This window comes from Ictidomys tridecemlineatus, chromosome 1, assembly GCF_052094955.1.
Source record: "Ictidomys tridecemlineatus isolate mIctTri1 chromosome 1, mIctTri1.hap1, whole genome shotgun sequence".
Taxonomy (NCBI): domain Eukaryota; kingdom Metazoa; phylum Chordata; class Mammalia; order Rodentia; family Sciuridae; genus Ictidomys; species Ictidomys tridecemlineatus.
The window spans coordinates 101,745,756-101,766,253 of record NC_135477.1 but is presented as its reverse complement, the minus strand read 5'-3'; the positions used below and the strand labels follow the sequence as shown (position 1 = coordinate 101,766,253).

Here is a 20,498-nt window from a genome sequence, read left to right as displayed (position 1 = left end):
GTATGTAAGCTCTATTTGTATGTAAGGTTGGCTTTATTTCATTAAAGAAAAAAATTGATTTAAACTGTTGATGTCTTTAGTTTGTAGGCAGTCTGCCAAATCTGAAATACAATAGAGCACAGAGACACAGACAGTGACTTTTCATGGAGTTATTAAAATCCTAGAAACTATGTCTTTACCTACATTCTTGAGAAATACACTACAAGTATGATTTAATTCTTCAAAAGTACTTAGATGTGAATTTCATTTAAGAGCATATACTGCAAGTGCCTTTTATTTGAAGGGATTTGTCAGTTTTTTCATCAGGCAGTTTACTGTCATCCAACAAAACAGGAAAAAGAAACATTTGAGGGAAAATTTAAGAATCACATAGTTTTGAAGTATTTTATTCTCTAAAAATGAATGAAAAGTCTTTTAGATCAGATACCAGAAATTTCCTTGAATGATACTGTTATTTCAAGTGAAAAGGAAAAGAATTTCTCCCAAGTTTTAATAAAGTTGAATTACAAATTAGACATTTACTTGGTTTTATAATCAAAAAATCTTCTACTTGTCAGGATCACCACACCTCACCTTTGTTACTGTTATTATTGAAACGTTCACCTAGTTACATTCTCTCTGACACTCTCCCCCCATCCTCTACCTGACCAGAAATGCTGTTGGAACTGAAGGTCTTGGATTCCTCTAGGTGAAAATTCCTCAAAATTGAATCTGTAAAAACAAATAAGTAAATCAAAGTTCAGCATTTTTTATCAAAATGACTTGGTAAGCAAATGAATCAAAGTTTAACTATAGATTTAGAAACTATGTGTCTCTGAGTTCGATGGATTGCATTTTATTTTTTAAAGCATAAATTCTTCTAAGGAAAATAATAGACAATAGTCATGCCTATTTACTTTATTTGCCTCTATTTGACCTTTGTGGGAATATTGCTTAGAGTTTCAGAAAGAGCTCTCAGTTTTCGACTCTGCCAGAAATGAAAAAAAAAAAAAATCTGTTATTTTCCACTGAATTCTACAGATGAGGGGATTGACCCTATACCTAAAAGGCCTAGGTTTCCCTTTTATCATTTTCATTTCTTATTGCTCAAGTACCACCTAATTCCATTGTTTCTGAAAAAGACAACTCTGATCCAGTTCATCTTCATGTTTCTCCAAATAATTTTCCAAGGTTTATTTTCTTCTCCCTTTTTAAAACCACAATCAAATAAATGGCTTTTTTCCAATAAATGTTCACACCTTTTCTGGGTACTTAGATAATCAGGATTTATCAACTGAAGAAATATTGATGGTTGTTGTGGCGGTTTTGTTGTGGGTTTTTTTGTGGGTTTGTTTTTTGCTTTTGTTTTTGCTTTTGCTTCAGTAAATTACTTAATATCATCCCCTGGAATAACCAGCTCTAAAAATAACCCTAGCACAGAGTGTCACAATTTGGCTTTCATACAGTTTTGAAAGAAAACCATTAAAATTGCATTGATCTTACAAATATTGATCTAGTGCTTGATATCAAATATCAGATGAAATGCTGTCAGTTGCTGCTGATCATTGTGTCAGCTGTTTGAATTTACATCCTCTTCTTTCTTCATTGTCACATGGATTCAAATTGTTGAGGCTAAGTAAGATTTTCGTGATTAAAACAATTAAAATCAACTCTTTTCCTATTTTTCTCATTTCTGGTTTGACCATAGCTAATAGCCTACTTGTTTGTCACATGACATGTATGTGTGTGTGTGTGTGTGTGTGTGTGTGTTTCACAAAAGTATGACTGCTTACTAAGTAGGTTATGTTTCTCTGTAGTCCCATACCTAGCTTTCAAATTTTTTTTAAAAATCTTTATCCTGCTTTCTTTCTGGTTACTGGTCTTTTAAAGAATCAAATGTGTGTGTGTGTGTGTGTGTGTGTGTGTGTGTGTGTTTTAATGCAGTTGTTAGAGTACTGTTTTAGAACTCACAATGAAGTCATAGCCATTTCTAATGTATATACACACACTACAAGAGGTAAATTGCTCATTTCATTTTTGGTGACAGATATACAACTATAGCCTTTAGCAAATGTGGACTTTACAGAATTATTAAGGTGAAATACAATATATAACATACTATATGTATATTCATAAGTTTCTCAATAAACTCATGTTATTTAGCAGGTTAAGTCACACTCGGCTTTTATTTCCTATTAAATCTGGGGAAAAACTTAATTGGGAGTACGTTTCAAGTCTCAAAACGTCTTTTTGTTTCTTTCCTCTTTCCACTTTATGTTGTATATCAGCGATTGCTGATTGCATTACTTTGAAATATGGAACACTTTAAGGATCAGTTAACATTGCTGTTTAAGCTGAAATGACTGAGAAAGAGCAGAACCCTCCTAGAGCACTGTTTAAATTGTACGGCTACATTCGTATTTCTACACTTGCGGAGAGAAGAAAAATCCTAGCCGCACGAGTTGGTGTCCCTTACCCCTTTTTACACCTGAGCTACAGTTGAGGACAGCGAAGTGAAGCGAGTTGAAGCCGCGCTCTTCCCAGCACCATGGACAGCGCCCAGCGCGCCCCCTTCCCTCTCCCCTTGGCCAGAACCCCAAAGTTCAGGCCTCGCCAGATTCCTCTCTGCGACCACTCCCCCCTTATAGGAAACTGGCTGCTAAAATCTTAGGATCAGAGCCTAAAACGACAGTAGGTTTAAAGAAGATGCATTTGTGGGTGGAGAGTCTTGCACGCTCCGTGCCCGGTGTTAATCAGAGCGCCCAGAATTGACACACAATTTGCCTGCGTATCTCCCCAAATTAGCATCTAAGTCTACCCTGAAATGAGCGCCGCTCTCAGTCATTTCTCTGGTAAGGGTCTTCCCTTCCCTAACCCTAACTTTTCTTCCACAAACTTTTCACCACCACCCCTTATCCATCCAGATCTGTGCCGACTCTGATTTCTGTAACCAAGAGCTCACTCTCCCCCGGCTCTTGATCTCGGTCGCGACAGATCTGCGTTCCAGAAGATGTGCGTCCAGACCTACCCGGCCCTTGGTGCCATGGTTCTGCCTGTGGCTGGAGCTGTCGGACTAGCTCCGTGAGCCCAGGCACTGGTTAATTACCGCCCCGAGAGAGGCGGCTCGGCAGCAGGCGCCCCGCCGGCCGCGCGCTAAAAAGCCTGACAGCAACTTATTTGACAGCACCAAAAAGGGGGCGCGACTGGCTCAGTATCCATCACCTCTTCTCCTTTGCAGACCTCAACTCCTAGCTGTGCTTTTCCGCACATCTCCCTGTTTGACTTTCTCTTTTACTGTCGCCTTAAGCAAAGTACAATAAAGGAAGATCACTTTCTCGTGGTATCTTTTCCATTGCGTGGTCTCCCTAGCAACATTGAAGTCGCCACTCCTAAGACAAGATGAGTTTTTAAAGATTTCGAATTGCACCTTGCTGTATGGAATATCGCCTCATTTGTTCGGCTTTAAGTGAAATCTCTCCTCCTACCAGGACCTTGTTCTAGCCACCCTTGCCCTCTCGAATCACTTTAGGAACGAAAATTCTACGTTTAGAACAGGTTCCAACCAAATTTCTATTAAAGATCGATTGTACAAAAATAGTTTCGAACAACTTAATCCAAACTTTTCTAGAAAGGGTGAAGAATAAATGAAAAGGAGAAGACCCTCGTGTCTTAAAGGTGTTTCTTTCCTGTGAGACACACTCGATAAACTGATTTAAAAATTGTTTCTGTATAATAACATGGATTGTGATTCATTTCAGGATAAAACTATTTTCTATTTGGCATGGTATTACAGTAAAAAATTTTCAATGAGTTTCTCTGTTTAGCAGCAATTTAGCAGCAATTTAGTTCTCCCATCTCTTAAGACATACAAATATTTAAGTAAGTCCTTCACTGATCCAATTTAATTTGTTTTCTTTGAACAGCCATAAACATATTTTCTCATACAGCACCACTTACACAAACTTTTGGCCCTTTCCTAGTTTGCAAGTCACTGCTGAGCTCTTTCTCCTCTAAGATAATTTTCCCTCATGATTTGGTCATTCTTTCAGCATCAAGAGTCGTTTTGTTCAAATACTAACACAAATCCATACTACCAGAGAAATTCGGCCACACCAGGAGCTATTTAAAAGAGCGACAGGACCCTCCTAGGAAAACTGGGGGAAACTCAACTTAGGGTAATGCAGTTTGGCAGCTTAAGTGTTCAGGGTCGCAAAGGGGACCTGTTGAATAATAGTGGCTTGGAGATAGTCATATTCTAAGCTAGGGTGCACCTCCCACTTTCTGAACCCGCTGCTGAAATATCTCCATATGTTGGCTTGTGTTTGGTTTGTGTATTTTTTCAGGAACCCACTCCATAAACTGAACTTTCATTTTTTAAATAAATATTTTATTCTAACCTTCTGGAGTTCAAGAGTCAGAAAAGGGAATCAGGTGCAGTGAAGGACAGGAGTGTGGTGTCATCTCTGTCAAGTGGCAGGGGAATTGTGCGGATCTGAGTAGATAGCATTTACTGAACTCCTGGACACCTAGATTTTGTTCTCAATCTGGGTTTTGGGGGATCTCTTTCTCTCATGTCTGGGGGAGGGAAGGAGTAGTTAAGATCTTTATTTGATTAATCGGGAATTTCTTACTTTAAAGAAAAGTGTATTTCCGATCTAGTTTCAGGATGACTTAGGTCTACGAGTTTCTAATTTAAAATAATAATTGATATTTCAGGACCATTTTTTGCCAGAGAAAAGTATTAAGAAGTTTGAAAAGCTCACTTTAGGTATACTAAGTCAAAAATGGTCAGATCTCTCAAGAGGACCTTCTCTTGCTTCGTTTACTCACTGCCTGCATGGGTTGCATGGAGCTTTAAATTATCCTAAAACATAGAAGCATAGAAGACCATTTTTAAAAATTATCCAAGTTTCTTTTAACTCCAACCCTACTTTTCTGTAAGATTGATGCTGTTCTATCCATTTTCCCCTTCAAATTCTTTAAAAATAACTTTCTTTGTCTCTTGTCTATATGTCATCAGATATACACTACCTATTTAGTTAAAGTGTGTACTTCATACATTATAAAAGAACTTCTTTATTTAGCTTCTTAGAAATTAGTAACTTCTAAACATTTTCCAAGATCCCTTGAGGAAGGGAGAGGTGAAACCCCTAACTACCAAATTCCAACAAGGACAGTTTTGGTTAAATTCTGCAGAATGATCATTTGAATGCGAGGTTAAGGAAATGACTTCAAACTCCCCCTGAATGTTCTTGCTTAGGAAAGCACCAGAGGTGTCTGACACCTGGCTCCCTCTTCTGCTACTTGCCCCAGGAGCTATCTTGAGGAGTGGGGAGTTAACTCTAAACTTCTTTGCCTGACATCTTAGTAGCCAAACTGGTCTTCAAATAATCGAGTTGGGACAAGGCTGGATGACCACAGAGAGGTGGCAAAAGACAGTTACCCCCATTAAAAGAAACACCATGATTTCAGTCTTTCCTGACATAATTAAAGACTTTGGTAATACTTCTTTTTTTTTTTTTTTTGTCTCATGCTGTGAAAAAAATCACCTACTCCTCCAGTGAATGAAACTTTAAAAGAAATTTAGAATAAATTCTGCAGTTTAATATCTGCCCTTTAAATTTACTAGGTGTGCAAAGAAAAAGGCAAACCATTACAACAACTGAATTACACTTTAGCTATTTAGTAGTTTAACATGAGAGAGAATGAACCCAGTTTTCAGTTTAGTCAACTTTTAAAGCTACAAGTATTCCTGGAAAGTAATATCTAACTGGATTCAGTTTGTAGAGGATTCTAAACTAGAATCTCAACAAGGTAAAATATATCAAATCTCTTGAATAAATGATGGGGGGCGGGCTTTAAGCATTTGAGAATCTGTGGTCCACTGGAAGCACAGCACAGAACACACTTCAAATTTTTATGATCAACTTTCAACCCTGAACAATAGAGGAGAGAGGGGAGAGAAGAGGAGAGGAGAGGAGAGGAGAGGAGAGGAGAGGAGAGGAGAGGAGAGGAGAGGAAGAGAGAGAGAGAGAGAGAGAGAGAGAGAGAGAGAGAGAGAGAGAGAGAAGCCATTTGCTTAACTTAATCTGGAACATATGTTTGCACCAGTAGCAGGTTTTTTGGTGTGTGGCTGGGGCTGATCAAGTTGTAAATTTTCCTCTTTAGGTTTTCAGCGCCTGCTAGTTTCAGCCTAACACCTAGAGAGAAACTTTGCGGGGTTCTTCACTGAAACAGCCAAGATTTAACAAAAGGTTTCCAAGCCACCCAGCTGAGTGTTCCCAAAGGTAGAACATTTCTATACAGTTAGTTCCCAAAATCCTAAAAACAACTAACAAGTTTAACTCCCCTTTGTTAAAGTGTTGTTAAAATGTCTATAAAGAGATTTTTGTCTTTCATTTGCAATCATTGCCTTCCCTCACCTGCAACCCATTCTTTAAAGGACAATGATATGAGAGTACTGTGTGCTGTGAAAATGACATCTTCATTCCACAAAACAATGTTCAGGTCCTTTTGATTCATCTTAATTTTTCCCATCAGAAACTTAGAACTATTGATTTTCCTTCTTTGTGTTTCAACACAAAGGAGTTTCTAAAAAGTGTCTTAACTATCTGAAGAGAATCATTTAGTGGTTAAAATAAATGCATATTTGAATTCACAAATCACCCTTCATGTTAAACAAAACTTGTGGTGACTTTTATTAAAATACTAAAACATGGACATGAATTTTTAGTATTTGGTGCTTAGATAAATCACAACACTCTTTAAAAAATCAACTAATGATATCCCATAATGACAAATGAAAGTAAAAAATTTCCCTAAGATCAGCTTACTTCATCCTGAAATGGAAATGGGGAGTAGTGATAGGAGTGGGTGGAGGACACTGTTGGTAAATCTCCAGGATTGTAAATATTCATCTGGACCTGCTAATTTATCTTTTTCCTAAAAACCTCAGTCAGATTAATGGAGGAAAAGTTAACATGTCTTTTTAAATGTATCACAACGAGTAATTGAGCCATAAATGTGCCCTACATTCAGGTGCAGAATTTCCTTGAATTTTTTTATTATATTGATTAAGATGGGCAGCTCCCTCCTGGATATTACCTGAGTCAAAAGAAAGCAAGGGCAATAAAATTACCAGCACTGTGCTAATCAAATGCTCACAAACTACTTCAGAACAACAGTGCTAAAAAGCCACTTTAATTCTGAAATGAAAGGTCCTGAGACACCGAGCGCCATCTAGCAAGCAAAGTTAGAATCAAAATGTGCCTGAGTGAAGCACTATGCACCGAGAGACCAGCGGATAGGGAGGCAAACTGGGATTTGCAGATGCACTTGCTGCGATTTAACCACCAGACCAATCTCACCTAAGCCCAGTGCTACCTGCAAGTTTCTGCTCTTGAACCCAGTGGCCAATTCAAACAAACTTAACTACTAAGGTGAGAAGGACTGTTTCTGCCTCAAGCAAAGGCTAAAGGACAGCTCCTCACAGGATTGCTTATTGTTTTTAATTAGAACAGGCGGCCTCTCCATCTTCTCCCTCCCTCCTCCCCAAAATCAGCCCTTTGTCTAACTAGCCCTGCACCTCCTATCCAGATGAGGAAAAGATCGGAGACTGAAAAGCTCACCTTGGGCTGATACAGCTCCCAGGGTTTCAGCGCAGAGGAAAGCGCATTGCCGGGAAAACCTAGCAGAGGTTGAGAAGTCATTCTGAGTTTATAAGGCTGCCCAGACTGCTCCCGACAGGCACTCTGAGCTATCTCTGAGTGGCATAAGACAGAGATTTACTTAACAAGCCATGAATGGTCATGGAAACTGAAAGCTGTCTCCTAAATATAAACAGTATAACTTTATTCTTCTCCAGGCAACCTAGTCTTTGATATTTCTTTTGGCTGAAAGAAAGTCAAAGGTAGTTAGGATGCTGCCAAATACCCCTGTTAGTTTATAGCTCAAAGGGCTAAACAACACTTTTTCCATTTTTAAAGTTTTAATGATGTTACCTAATTAAATGAATATTCTTTGGAAGTGGGTTAACAATATAACTACAAAATAAAGCTTCTGGGTTTCGATATGAAGAAAGTAAAGAATAATCTGCTTTCTGTATAGGCAAGTGCCCCACATTTTTCTTTTAAATCAGTCAATCTGAATTCAAAAGAATAAGAAAGTTGATCTCAATAATATTTCTGCTTTCTAAAGAACTATTAATCTTACTGGAATTTCATTTTAAAGCTGGAAAAATGCATTGTATGTATGTGTTAATCTTAAATTACTCCTATTTTCCTGCTATTGAATATTGCCTCTGTAATAGCTCATTGATTCACATTGTTTTTAGAACAGAGCCAGCGCTTGGGTTTTCTATTGTTCTCTCTCCCTCCTCTGCCCTCATCTACTACAATTTTTTCCTGTAAAGAACTATGTTAAAAAAACTTTAAAAATAAAATATTAAAATATTTCAATTAGCTTTAAATGCTGCTCAATCTCAGGTTTGTTTCTCAATGAGAATATTTATAATAGATATGAAATAACATTTCTCTTTATTTTTTTTACTATGTTATTTACTGTCCAAAACAACCACATGACGAATAAAAGAACCATCAGATAAGAATACACTCAATAAGCTCATTAAAGCATCTGCACAGGTTATAGTATTTACAGAAAAAAAAATCAACGAAAATCACAACCCACCCAACAAACCTTAGTCAATAAATAAAGGACTCTGGATCTTAACTGACAATTTAGAAAACATCTAAAACATTTCTATAAAATCTTCTCTCCATGTGCCTGAAAACAAGTACAAAAACCTCAGGATGGACAGTAGATAAAATTCTAACTTCCTCTCCTTGCCCTCTTCCTGTCTAAAGTTCAGAGGAAAAGTTTCCAGGTTATTCTTGCTTCTGAATTGCAATAAAAATCTAACTTTGGATGTATATGTGAGTCTTGTTAAGTAGCTCATTTCTCCCATCAAGGTCTTCTTTAACATGGAATCTTCTCCTAGACAGGGTACCCAGCTGTTTAATTTAACATTGATTTATTGCTTTTAAAAGTAAATTTACACACATGCCAGCAGCGCTCCGTTTTGTTTCCCCAGACTCTGAGATTTATTTTCTACTTAGCGCTTGTCTGACAAAACAATGTCCTTTAACTTTATTACACATCGATGAGGAAATCTGTCTTATTTTTGTTCAGATTTATTGCTGTGTTACTTGTGGGGACTTCTGTGATCCAAAAGGACTGAGGTCTAAAAATAAATAAAAAATTAACCAGAGTTGATCACAAAATAATAGTAAAAACCTTAGAATATGGCCCAGCATATACCGACCTGCTGAGTTGCGGGCTGGTGAGGTGGGACACAGGATGAGTTCCCCTAGTAAGCAAAGTGACCAAGGAATGGGAAAAATTAATGGGCAGGAAGTGTTGGGGATGGGTAGCTAAATCTGGGTTCTGTAGCATCTCCAAGTTCTCAGTTAAAATGTTATCTGGAACTACACGACAGGGCATCGCTGTGTAACTCCTCACCCGGTGGCTGCCTTACCTCCCTGCAGAACCCCCAATTACCACATGTTCATGAAGACTGAGCCCAAGGGAATTAAGATAGACTTTGAAGCAGCTTTTACGGTACACTTCATCTACATTTGGGTTTTCTTTAGCTCCCATTAAAAGGGCCACTTTCTTCTTTTCATTGATATATTGTCTTTGTGTCCTTCATTTCACACTCTTTAAAAAAAAGTTCTCTCATCAGATCAAGTGCAAAAAGGAGGGGATGACATAATATCCATCATAATCATGATAACAACAACAACAACAACAAACAACTGGTACTGTGGGTTTACATCTGTTCTACAAGAAGGTTTTCTCCTAAGGCATGATCCTTCAATTAAAAAAAAAAAAAAGGTCGAGAATGGAGATGATAAAAGTGTTTCTAAGGTTAAATTATATGAAAGCAGGCTTAAAACACACACACACACACACACACACACACACACCTATGTGAGACAAGCTCACCCCTCTTGTTTTCTCACAGAGGCACTTAATATTAATCTAGAAACTTTTGAATGAGGAAATGAGGACACTGTATCTTTTCTAGTAAGAGGTAAAAATGTGATGGGTTTTATTGGTAAGAGGGAGAACTTTCTAAGATATTCACTTCCTTTCCTCTGTAAGCATACCATCTTTAAAGATTCTTATCTGAAAGCTTGATTCTCCGTTGCCTTATCCACTCTGATCAGTGAGTCCACAAAACACGTTAATATGATTCAATAATTTTTCCAACCCCAAAATGATTTTTTGGAAGTTAAGGGATCACTCTCTTGAAAACACATCAACACATGCTTGCGCACGCACTTCAAATCTAACCAAAAAGGAAAGAAAAGGGGGGGGCAGATGAAAGAAAAGAAAAGGAAAAAATGAGAAAAAAAAAGAAAGGAAAATATCTACAAGGGGGAGGGGAAGTAACTGGGAAACACTGAAAATTCTCCTATTCATATTAGGAGTTCCCCCCTCCCCGTTTGCCCTTTGAAAAGGGGTCCTGTCATTCAGAAAGGAGCCGTTTCTTCAACCTCCTCCCCATCCACCCACAAGCCGGCCCCCCTCAGCCTCGCAGCCCGGCCCCGGCCCACCCTGCGGCCCTCCCCGCACACACACAGTTTCTTCCGAGAGCTTTTTCAAGTAAGAGCTGGAGAGATGAGAGGTGCGGCTTCTCCAACGCGGAGCCAGACAAGTACTTCTCATCCTGGCAGAGCGCTGCCCGGCGCGGCCCGCCCGAGGCCGGGCAGTTCTTTTTATGTCAAGAAGCCACCCGGTATCCTGGGCTGGCCGCCCCTCCCCACTGCGGGACCGCGACGCAGCGCTCGGGCCCGTCACGTGGCCGCGCCCGGAGCCCCCGCGGAGCCCTTTGTTAAGCCCCCCGAGCCCCACGCGCGGCTGCAGAGGTGGGGGCGGTGCGGCGGGAGGGGTGCGCCAAGGTGATGACCCGGCCACCTCGGCTTTGCCTCTGCTCACCGGACGGCCCCGAAACACTTTGGGACGATGCCCCCAAGCATTTGGCAAACCAAGATTCTCAGCTCTTTTGGAGGAAACGAACCTGGGCCACCTCCAATGTTTCAAACCAAAGGCACAAAGGGCGAGGGCTAGGGGCCCAGTGGAGGGCGCGCCTCAGCACAGGAGTGTAACCACTGAGCTGACTTCCCCCCTCCTTTCCATTCCGCCTCACTAGTTTCTCTCTCTCTCTCTCTCTCTCTCTCTCTCTCTCTCCTCTCTTCTCTTCTCTCTCTCTCTCTCCCCCCCCATCTTCTGCCACGCTCAGAGGCTCAGTGGGTGGGAATGTGTGTGTGTAAAGTGATTGTATGTGTGTGTGAGCGTACGTAGTTAGGTGGAAATTTCTAAAGAATATGTCCTACACTTATAAACTTGCTAGGGTGGGGGAGGATGCTCTCCAGAAAATGGACTGGTGGGAGAGTTTAAGGGACTTATTCGGGAGGAAATAGGGGGTCAGATTTGGTCTAAGTGGAACATCTGCAAAACATTCAAGCAGCTTATTCAACAAAGAATCTAGCCATTTATTGTAGAAATAATAAAAAGCCACTAATGATTATGGTTCCCACCCCTTCCCCCAAAAGGCCAAATCCTAATGAAATAATTCAAAGGTAGGCCTCATTTCCTAATAGTGGAATTAAACAACAACAAAAAAGAGCCCAACTAAACTTTCCAGCTCTGCCTTCTTAAGGGCCTGGGAACCTTGCTGAGAAATTAGGTAAATAAAAGGCGAGTTGGAATTTCTCTTGAGCTGAAGCTGCAGTGCACCGATTTCACATACTTCTGCCTTGATATGCAATTAAATTACAGTAAATTCCTCTTTAAATAATAAAATTTGGAAGCCTCTTCAGGATTCAAAGATGTCTAGGGTTAAGGAGCTTTTAAAACGTCAGTTTTTAAATCGCTTGTGCAATGAATAGCTACCTTTAAATCCTAAGACCATTATAAATATGCTATACATCTGGGTGTCAGTTTATCTGTCCATATTTCTTTTTAAAATGAGAAAAGCATTCATAAAAAGCTACTTGGCACACTTTATTTTAGGAAAGCAGATGTTAATTTTTTCACGTATCATTTTATGACCAAGTACATGTGTAACGTTGGAAAGCATCCAGAACGCCTCTATTATTTGCTAAATGACTGTTAGTTGAGGCATATTATTCTCAGCCTAACCATGGTATAGGTTATATCAATAAAGTAAACATCTGTGGGGTTTTTTTTTAACCAGGGGAGGGGGATATAAAGAGTCGCTATGAGAGAAAGAGGTGTGTGTGTTTGTGTGTTGTGTGTGTGCGCGTAAGCGCGCGCGCATGTGTGTGTGTGTGTGTGTGTGTGTGTGTGTGTGTGTGTGAGAAGAGCACACCTGCATTGTAGCAAATAGGATATTTATATTGTTCAGTGCAAAACAAAGTCCCTCAGTCGGGCACTCGGGGATATTTACATGGCGGGAGATAAAGTTGAAAGCCTTTCCCGGCGTGCCAAATGGGATTCTCCCTGTGGCCTTCTGCGTAGCAAGATAACAGGTACTGAGCGCTCCTGGAGGCGTCAGGCCTTCTCCGCCGCCCCTCCTTCCCAGCAGCCGGCCCCAGGCCCAGCCCGGGTTGAGCCAGGCGTTCAGGCTCTAGGAATTCCCAAGCACCGCGGTGATTTCAGCGGGGTTCCCAGCCTAGAAATATGCTCAGGAAGCGTCCTCATTTGCCCTGTGTCGCTCGAGGAGCCGGCGCCCAGGATAAGCCAGTGGCGTGATAATTAATGGAATACAATATTTATGGTCCGATGTATTGACTCTGAGGCAAGCGCGCCGTGTAGACAGTCCATGGGGGTCTGACAAACAGGGGGTGAGTGAACAAACATAATGACCAAAGTACTTATGTCTATCGGGTTTACTCACTTAAACCCGAGGTATGTAACATCGTGATAAATATTAATAACTACCTAGACAGCCCCACAGCACCGCTGTCCTCCTAAGCTCTCCCTTCCTGAGCGCTGCCCTTTTACAGAAAGGCCAGAGAGGAGGTTTTTAACATAAAATGCTGCAAATATGAAAAATAGGTCACCAATAAAATTGGTCTCAGCATGGAGCGTAATTGCAACAAAGTGCCGCCGAGTAAAATCGAGAAGTGAGCTGGCTGAGGCGGCACAGTCGCGAACCATCTGGTGTGTATTAAAAGTGGTGCTGTAAATATTGCTGAGAGCTAATGCATTATCGGCTTCTATAAGTGCACAGGGCCTGTAAGCTTTCCATATGTTAGAATATGTAGATCGAGTGAGAGTAGGGAAAGGTGTCCTATCAATCACTGGCTTCTAAATCATTGTTTTGCCCACTCTTTGTGGAATTTTGGCCCAAAACGTAGGATATTCATCCTCATTCCCCCACCCCTCATTTCCTTCTCTCAGCTCCTCTTTCTCTTTTTCTCTAGCTTTTTCTTCCAGCTCCCTTGTTCCATCCCCTCCTCCTCTCTCCCTTCTCTCCAAGGGGATAGGGCAGGCATCGCTGACGTCACTTCACATCAGTAAAAGAGAGTAACTGTTTCAGAGAGAGGGAGAAAAATTCATCTGTTTTTCATCAGTGCTAAAGTTTGCCTTTTTAATAGAAATGAGCTGCCCAGACTGAGCTGTACCCCTTCTGTTTTGAAACTTATAACCACCTTTTGGGGGGTGGTCCAAGAGGTTGGGAGGTGTTCTTCATCCTGGGAGCCAAATTGTCCTATAAGTGGTTCTAATGCCAGAATCAGCTCTTAGAGATAAAACTAATTAAAATAAGGTGCAAAGATGATGTCTCCTAGAGTAGATGTCACATCCACACTTCCTAGGCAAGTTTTGCCAAAGAGAGTGGATGACTCCTGGCTCCCTGACATTTTCTCTTTGAGTCCTGGAACTTCTTTCCTTCTTCCTCCATAATTCCACCCCCCACACACCGATTTGCCACACACAGCACAGCTAATAATTTTCCTGCTGTCACATTACTTTTCTAGTGAAAATAGTCCTCTTTTTAAATTGATGATACCCCCACATTTAAGGGTTTACTATAATTATCCCTCATCACCTCTGAGCCCCCACCCCATATCCTTAGCTATAAGTTTTTACCAGGGCTAGGAAATTTCTCTACATCATTTTCTCTGTCCCAAAGTTGGCCTGGTCTTTTTTATTCTTCCTATTCCATGTCATCCTCCCCTTCCCCTTCCTTTCCTTCCCTTTTCTCCCTCCTGTACATGCATAGTACAAGCCTCCAGCACTTGCCAGTGTGGATAAACCTGCTGGTCATGACAACCCAAGTTCAATCAGCAAATAAATAAAGCTCTTACTTTTTTTTGGCTGCCGGCTGCATTCCCCCTCTGGCCGTTGCCTCCTTTAATTATAGGAGCTATATTTCTTCCCTGGGAGACATTCGAGGGGATTTTTTGTTGGAAACTTGTTTCTGCTGAGTTATTTTGGAGCCAGAACCAGTGAGTGAGTGGCCGGTACCCAGAGGCTTTGAGTGAAGTGCAGATTGAGACATATCGAGTTCCCTCTAAAAGGATCATTTCATGTGGGAGGTTGGACACAAAGTTTGCACTCGTGACTGGCATTCCAGTGAGAGACATGCATATTTTAAAACAACAAAGCAAGCTGGAAAGAAGGCTTAGGGGAGGGGGAGAAAACTTGGAAAGAAGTTACTAAGTGACAAACATCTGTCAACATGGGATAATTTGTACACTCCAGTGTAAAACTATCTGCCTAGTTTAATGGAGTTCAAGGAACAGTATCTAGGAGAGCAAAGGGCTTATATATTTACTCTGTGAGAAAAGGTGGAAAGACACCCCCAAAATAGGTATGAAGATGATTAAAACTACATGAGTGAGTATAATTTGAAAATGTTTCTTAGAATAGTGAGTGTATCTTAAAATTAACTTTTTCTGATGGTTAATACAAAATTAGATCTTATGTGATTTTGAAAGACATACTTTATTTGAAAACAATGAAAAGTGATAAAGTAATAATCAGGATGTTAATTTTATCTTATAGTAAAACAAAAGAAAATAGAAGAGAAATAAAAGCTTAAGCAACCTCTGGTTGCCATGTTCCAGAAATCTCTAGAAGTACCAGCTTTACATGTGTATGTGAGCCAAACATAAACATCTACCTCTCTGCACCACAAGAAGAAATGGCAAAATGTTTTCAGAGTATTTTCTCTCATTTAAGCTTGGAGTTTCAACAAGCATAGTACACTTTGAGAGAGAAAAGAAAAAAAAAAGAGTTCCCTCTTTCGGAGGGAAGTTTTAAAAAGCAGTGTGAAAGATCAGGCCAAATGCTGATTTTTTTTTTTTTTTTTAAATAACCTGACTCTCCAGCAATCACATGGAAGTTCAGGCTCCAGCTTCCATGGAGAAATCTTTTTCTTTTCCAGATCTGAAGACAAAAGGAGAGGAGGCCTGGTGGTGAGCGGGATATCTCTGTTAGTTGTCAGCACAGGTCCATGGGTTAGGAATGCTAATGAGCCTCTTGGCCAGCTGAAGACTTGGTGTCTCTCTCTCTCTCTCTCTCTCTCTCTCTCTCTCTCTCTCTCTCTCTTCTCTCTCTCTCTCTCTGTGTGTGTGTGTGTGTGTGTGTCTGACGCTCAGCTCACACACACACATTTGAGCTGAGCTCCTGCCTGCCGACTGACAAGCACACAGACCTACCCTCGTGCACGACCCTGTCTCTCTCCTTTTTCCTCTGAGCCCAGAGATCGATCGCTGACCCCACGATTGGGCCAACGCTTTATTTATCTGGCTGCGCAATGATATTATCAGCCTTAAACGTTATATACAGCAAATGTCTTCCTAAATCAACACAATAGGATAGCTTGCAGAGACCAGCCTGGTCTGTCTTAAAGAAATCCTCGCTCTTTTTCTTTTTCTCCCTCTGTCCCCCAGGTACTCCTTCTCCTTTCTTTCCTTACACTTGGGAATATTTTACACTCTGGACTTGGAGATTTGATCCTTTGCTTTCAGCTTGGTTAGAGGAGGCCTTAGCAGTCCAGGAGATGGATAGACACCATTATCCAGCTATCACTGAGATTCCCATCAGGGGTTCCCTTGTCAGCGGGATCTAACTACTCAGACCCACTCTATTCACATGATCCGGATTTCTCAAAATTGGGGTAGGAGGGAAAGCAAGGGGTGGGGAACCGAGTTGCAACCTTGCACCGTGTTAATTGTTTTCTTTCCTCTCAATTACATTCATAAACCTATTTTCTGCATTGCATGTTATTTCTTTGTGCTTCAAAATTGAAACCACGTGCAGCGCCTTCTCTTCTCCACACACACAATAAATGCACTGCCCCCTCCCCCAACCCATCACGTAACTATTTACATCTTGGTTACTCACTCTGTGCTCAGACCCTGGGAGAAGAAATTGGCCCCGTGGGACTAGGTGAGGCTTTGTGAACAGCATATCTCAAATCCGAATCTCGGGCCCCCATCTCGGGGGGAAAGGCTCCTGGGTTCACCTCTCGCTCCCCCCACCGCCCCCTCAAGGCCTACTCTTCGCACAGGTGGTTTAAGTTTTCACTGGGAGAGAGCGAGCAGGGGGGACATCCAAGGAGAAAGAAAGTTCTGCAGTGTTCGGCCAGGCCCACCCGCCACCTACGCCACACCCTTGCTTGCCGGCCAGTCGGGGCCAGTCCGGGTCAGCTCTGGCAGCGTACAAGCTTCTATTGCTCACGGACCCATGCGCCCTGACGCAGCGGATCCCGCACAGGGAGCCACAACTCCCCGGGGAGTATTCCAGTCCTGGGTCTTCCCAGGCAAAGAAATTCCACAATAAATAAATAAATAAACTCCAAAGGGGGGAGGGGAAGCTGGAAAATGGATTCGCTGACAAGGAGAGATAATAAATGAGAGGCGCTTTCAGATAGATATCTCAGACGTGAAATTGCGCCCAGCTGGTTGTGTAAGCAAACAAATAGTTTCATGTTAGGAACTCTCAACTTGTGGCTTGATGAATAGAACACGACAGAGGTAAATGGGTCTTTAACTCATTTAGGAATACAACTCTTTGGCTTCGCAAGTAAAAGGCCCAGTGATGCCATGGATCCTGAGCAGGCCCTTTAACAAGAGTTTTATTAGTTCCCACTTGTGTCCCCCTCCACTCCCTCCTCACGCTCCTCATGGTCTCCTATTTGCAGAGACATTGATGATTTGTTCTGAGGAATCCAGGAACTGACGGGAGGCGATTCCGTCACTGTAGGAGATATAAAAAAAAAAAATGCCTACCGGTGGAATAAGAGGAGAAAGAATATTTTTTAAAAATAACTTTATTTTTTGCACATCTAGAGTGTGCAAAATCTCAGGTGGGTCGGGAACCTCGGGGATCCAGTTCCCAGCAGCCCTGAGGGCAAAGCTGAATGATGAGGTCTCCCAGACCCTACAAAGACCCGTTGCTGTTGCCAGAGACCAAGAGTCCACCACAACGGAGCATGACAGGGACCGCATCTTCCTCTCTAGTATTCCTTTCACCTAGCCTGGTCCCAGATTGGAACGTGAAGCAAGGGGGACAGCAGAGGTCTTTTCATCCTCAGAGCCATACCTTATACCCCCGTGCAGAAAAGGCGCCATCTTCTTTCCTAGAGATTCCCTGAGGAGAGCACATCCTGGGATATAGCTTTTCAGATGTTTTAGGCAAAGATTATGGCTAAAAGTAGTTTAAACTAACTTCAAAGTTGATAAAGTTCTCAGCTGTCCAGCAAGTGTGTAGATTAGAAAAGAAAAAAAAAGTTAACTTTTCCTAGATAAAAGTTAATTTCACGAGGGAAATCACCTTATGTGAGCTGCGGCCCAACTGATAAGATGTATTTCCTTTGGACCTGGGGAACCTCTTGGTCCTACTTGGACAAGTTAGCTCAGCTCTACTCTTCTGATCCTTTAGGACTTGAGACAGCTTTGACAGGCTGAGGTAGGGCTACATGCCCCATGACAACCGTCTAGTCTACACCTGCCTGCAACCTTACACAAGAGTTCCACGGCTCCCCCTGGCGCATGGCATGAAGGCGGGCTCAGTACTCAGGAGCCTCCTGGCGGCCACCCAGGCGGAGGAAGCCTGCTTCTGCTCCACCTCACCTCCTCTTAGGGTCTGAGACATCGCGGCAACCAATGCCTGAGAAATCGCTGTACGTGGAACAGGGGGAGCCCGGTCGCAACTGGAGCCTGCCGCTTCGCTTCGCACTCTCTGAGACCTCGGGCTGCTTGGGCGCTCAACCCTCATCCCTCATCCCCTGAGACGCAGTAAAGAGGAGGAGGGATATTTTAGATTGCCCGGAACAGAAGGACCTTTTCGGCTGTCACAAGGTTCAACCCACGGTTTAGATGCTGCCGTCTTGGTTTCTAAACTGTCCCTTAGCGCAAGTTGATTCTTGAGTTCTTTCTACACTGTGAGAATGGAAAGCCTTTGGGCAGCCTGTTGGTCCCAGCAGGACTAACCAATGACTCCGGAGTCCCTGGAAGCTCTGATTGTGCAAAGACGACTCTCTGTGCGTAATGCAGGCCAGCGCCACCCTAGCCACCCGGGAGATGATAACAGGAGAAACCCACAGCTCCAGCCTCCAAATAGGTGAGGAGTATGTGGAAACTCCTTTCTCTTGGTTTCCTCACAACCCCAAAGGCTCCCTGGCTCCTCCAGGAACCCAAGGGAGTCTATGAGGCCATAGGAAACCCTGCTTCTCCCTGGGCTGTGCGGGTTGATTGTAATCTCAGCTTGGGCCCAGGCTTAGAAAGGTGGCCAGGATTTCCCAGGCCATGAGTAACTCTGGACCCTGTGAGCAAAAGTCAAGTCACCACTGTTACCTCTGAACATTGGAACAAAATCCTAGCACAACGCACTGGGTACCTTGTCCTTGGGCCTGGATGTTGAAATTAATTGTAAAGTACATTTCTGACCTATGAAAATGTTTATCTGTTTTCATTAGAGGGATCACATTGTAATGAATATATTTACATCTCATTTCAAGAAACACAGGAAAGATCATGAGCTCTCTGAGGCTGCTGGCTTCCTCAACACCTGGACACCCTAACTGCAGCTTACCCCATCCCTATCCCCCATGCTGCCCTTAGGCAGCGGGAGTGGGTTCCTAATACCTTCTGGAAGGTGATCAGGAATTATATTAGCTCTCCACATTCCCTCCTGCCTTAGGTTTCCAACCTGCAAGGAATTCAGCTTGGCCCAAAGAAGTCCTTGGGTGTGGTGCAGAGGATCTCTCTCCAGGGAGTAATTCTGGCTGCTCCAGTGCTCTGCACCCTGCTGTCCTACCTCGAGTGGTCCCCAGGCAGCCTGGTTTCTGATCTTGAACCTACAGTGGTTTCTCCACAGTGAGCTAGGCACTGCCCATGCTGTGTTGCACTCAGAATATTAAAAACCTCAAGTGGGTTGGAGTACAGGAGCTTGTTAATGCATTTTTTGGGGGTAGCACCTGGAGACTTCTAGATAGCAAATTGAAAGCAAAACATTGCCAGTGATTTCTGAAAGTAAAGCTCTTGCCTCATACGGGCCTGTCTGGGGCTGGGGGGAGGGGGAGGGTGAGAGGTGTTATTTTTGAAGATCTGGCTTTATTAATACGCTAAGAAAGAGCTCCCTTGGCAGTATGTGTTCTCACAGCTCCAGCTCAGATCCTATAAAACATTCATGCTCCGAAAGCTGTTTCAGAGAGCTGCCCCCCACGCACACCCAACTAGAGGCCTCAAGGGGAGGCTTCTGCCCTCAAAGAGCCATAAGGGTCCAAATGCTTTCTGGGAAGAACTCCTCCAGTTCAACTCCCAACTCCTAGGTTTTGAGTCAGCACCCTACTAAAAGCCACAGTAGCAGAGTACCCTTCAGTCCACCCACCAGATTTCCAGACCATCTTAGGAGCCCTCATCATAGGGTCTGGAAGGAAAGGGCAATCACCATCAGATCTTCAGAGGTTCAAAGTCAGAACTCTGATGTAGAGGGCCTGACAATATCCTAGAGCTGGGGAGAACTGGACCCCCCCCCCAGCCACTTGCCTGCACATATAAGCCCAGGGCTCACAGAGGCATCTGGTTATATATTACCCCACATGTTTCTTGCAAACCTCTCCAACTCAGCAAGTTCCCACCTTCAGTGAGAATCCAGGTGCTGCCACTGGGTCACTGAAGCAGACTGTGCCTGGTTCTTGGTACCTACAGACTTAGCCCCAGTGCCTAACTCAGATCCAGTTTGCTCCACTTCTCTACCCAGATGCATACAGGGCTACCTTCAGTTCACACAGTCGCAACCATTCTTGTCCTTTGTCATCCACCAAGGCACCCTAGGCTGCTTGAGGACTCCAGCCTTTATAGAGCCCAGACCTTCACATTTACAAAACCAAGACAGTGGCTAGTTTTAGGAAATGAATGTCAACTTGGTATTGGACCATAAATTTTCCTACTTCCCCAATTCTGGTAATAATTGAGCTGGAAATTAACCAGGGGGTTCTCTTGTACTGATGACATTGGCCAAACAACCACACACATGGG

General features: G+C 42.6%; 1 long non-coding RNA gene across 1 annotated transcript; it reads right to left on the bottom strand.

Annotated features, from left to right (window-relative positions):
• Positions 1-461: 461 nt before the first annotated feature.
• On the bottom strand, positions 462-14,534 carry LOC144376700 (uncharacterized). The gene is made up of 2 exons (XR_013437185.1): positions 14,316-14,534; positions 462-711 (listed from the first exon to the last, which is right to left on the bottom strand). It is a non-coding gene; the product is annotated as an uncharacterized LOC144376700 (long non-coding RNA).
• Between the last annotated feature and the right edge of the window lie 5,964 nt (positions 14,535-20,498).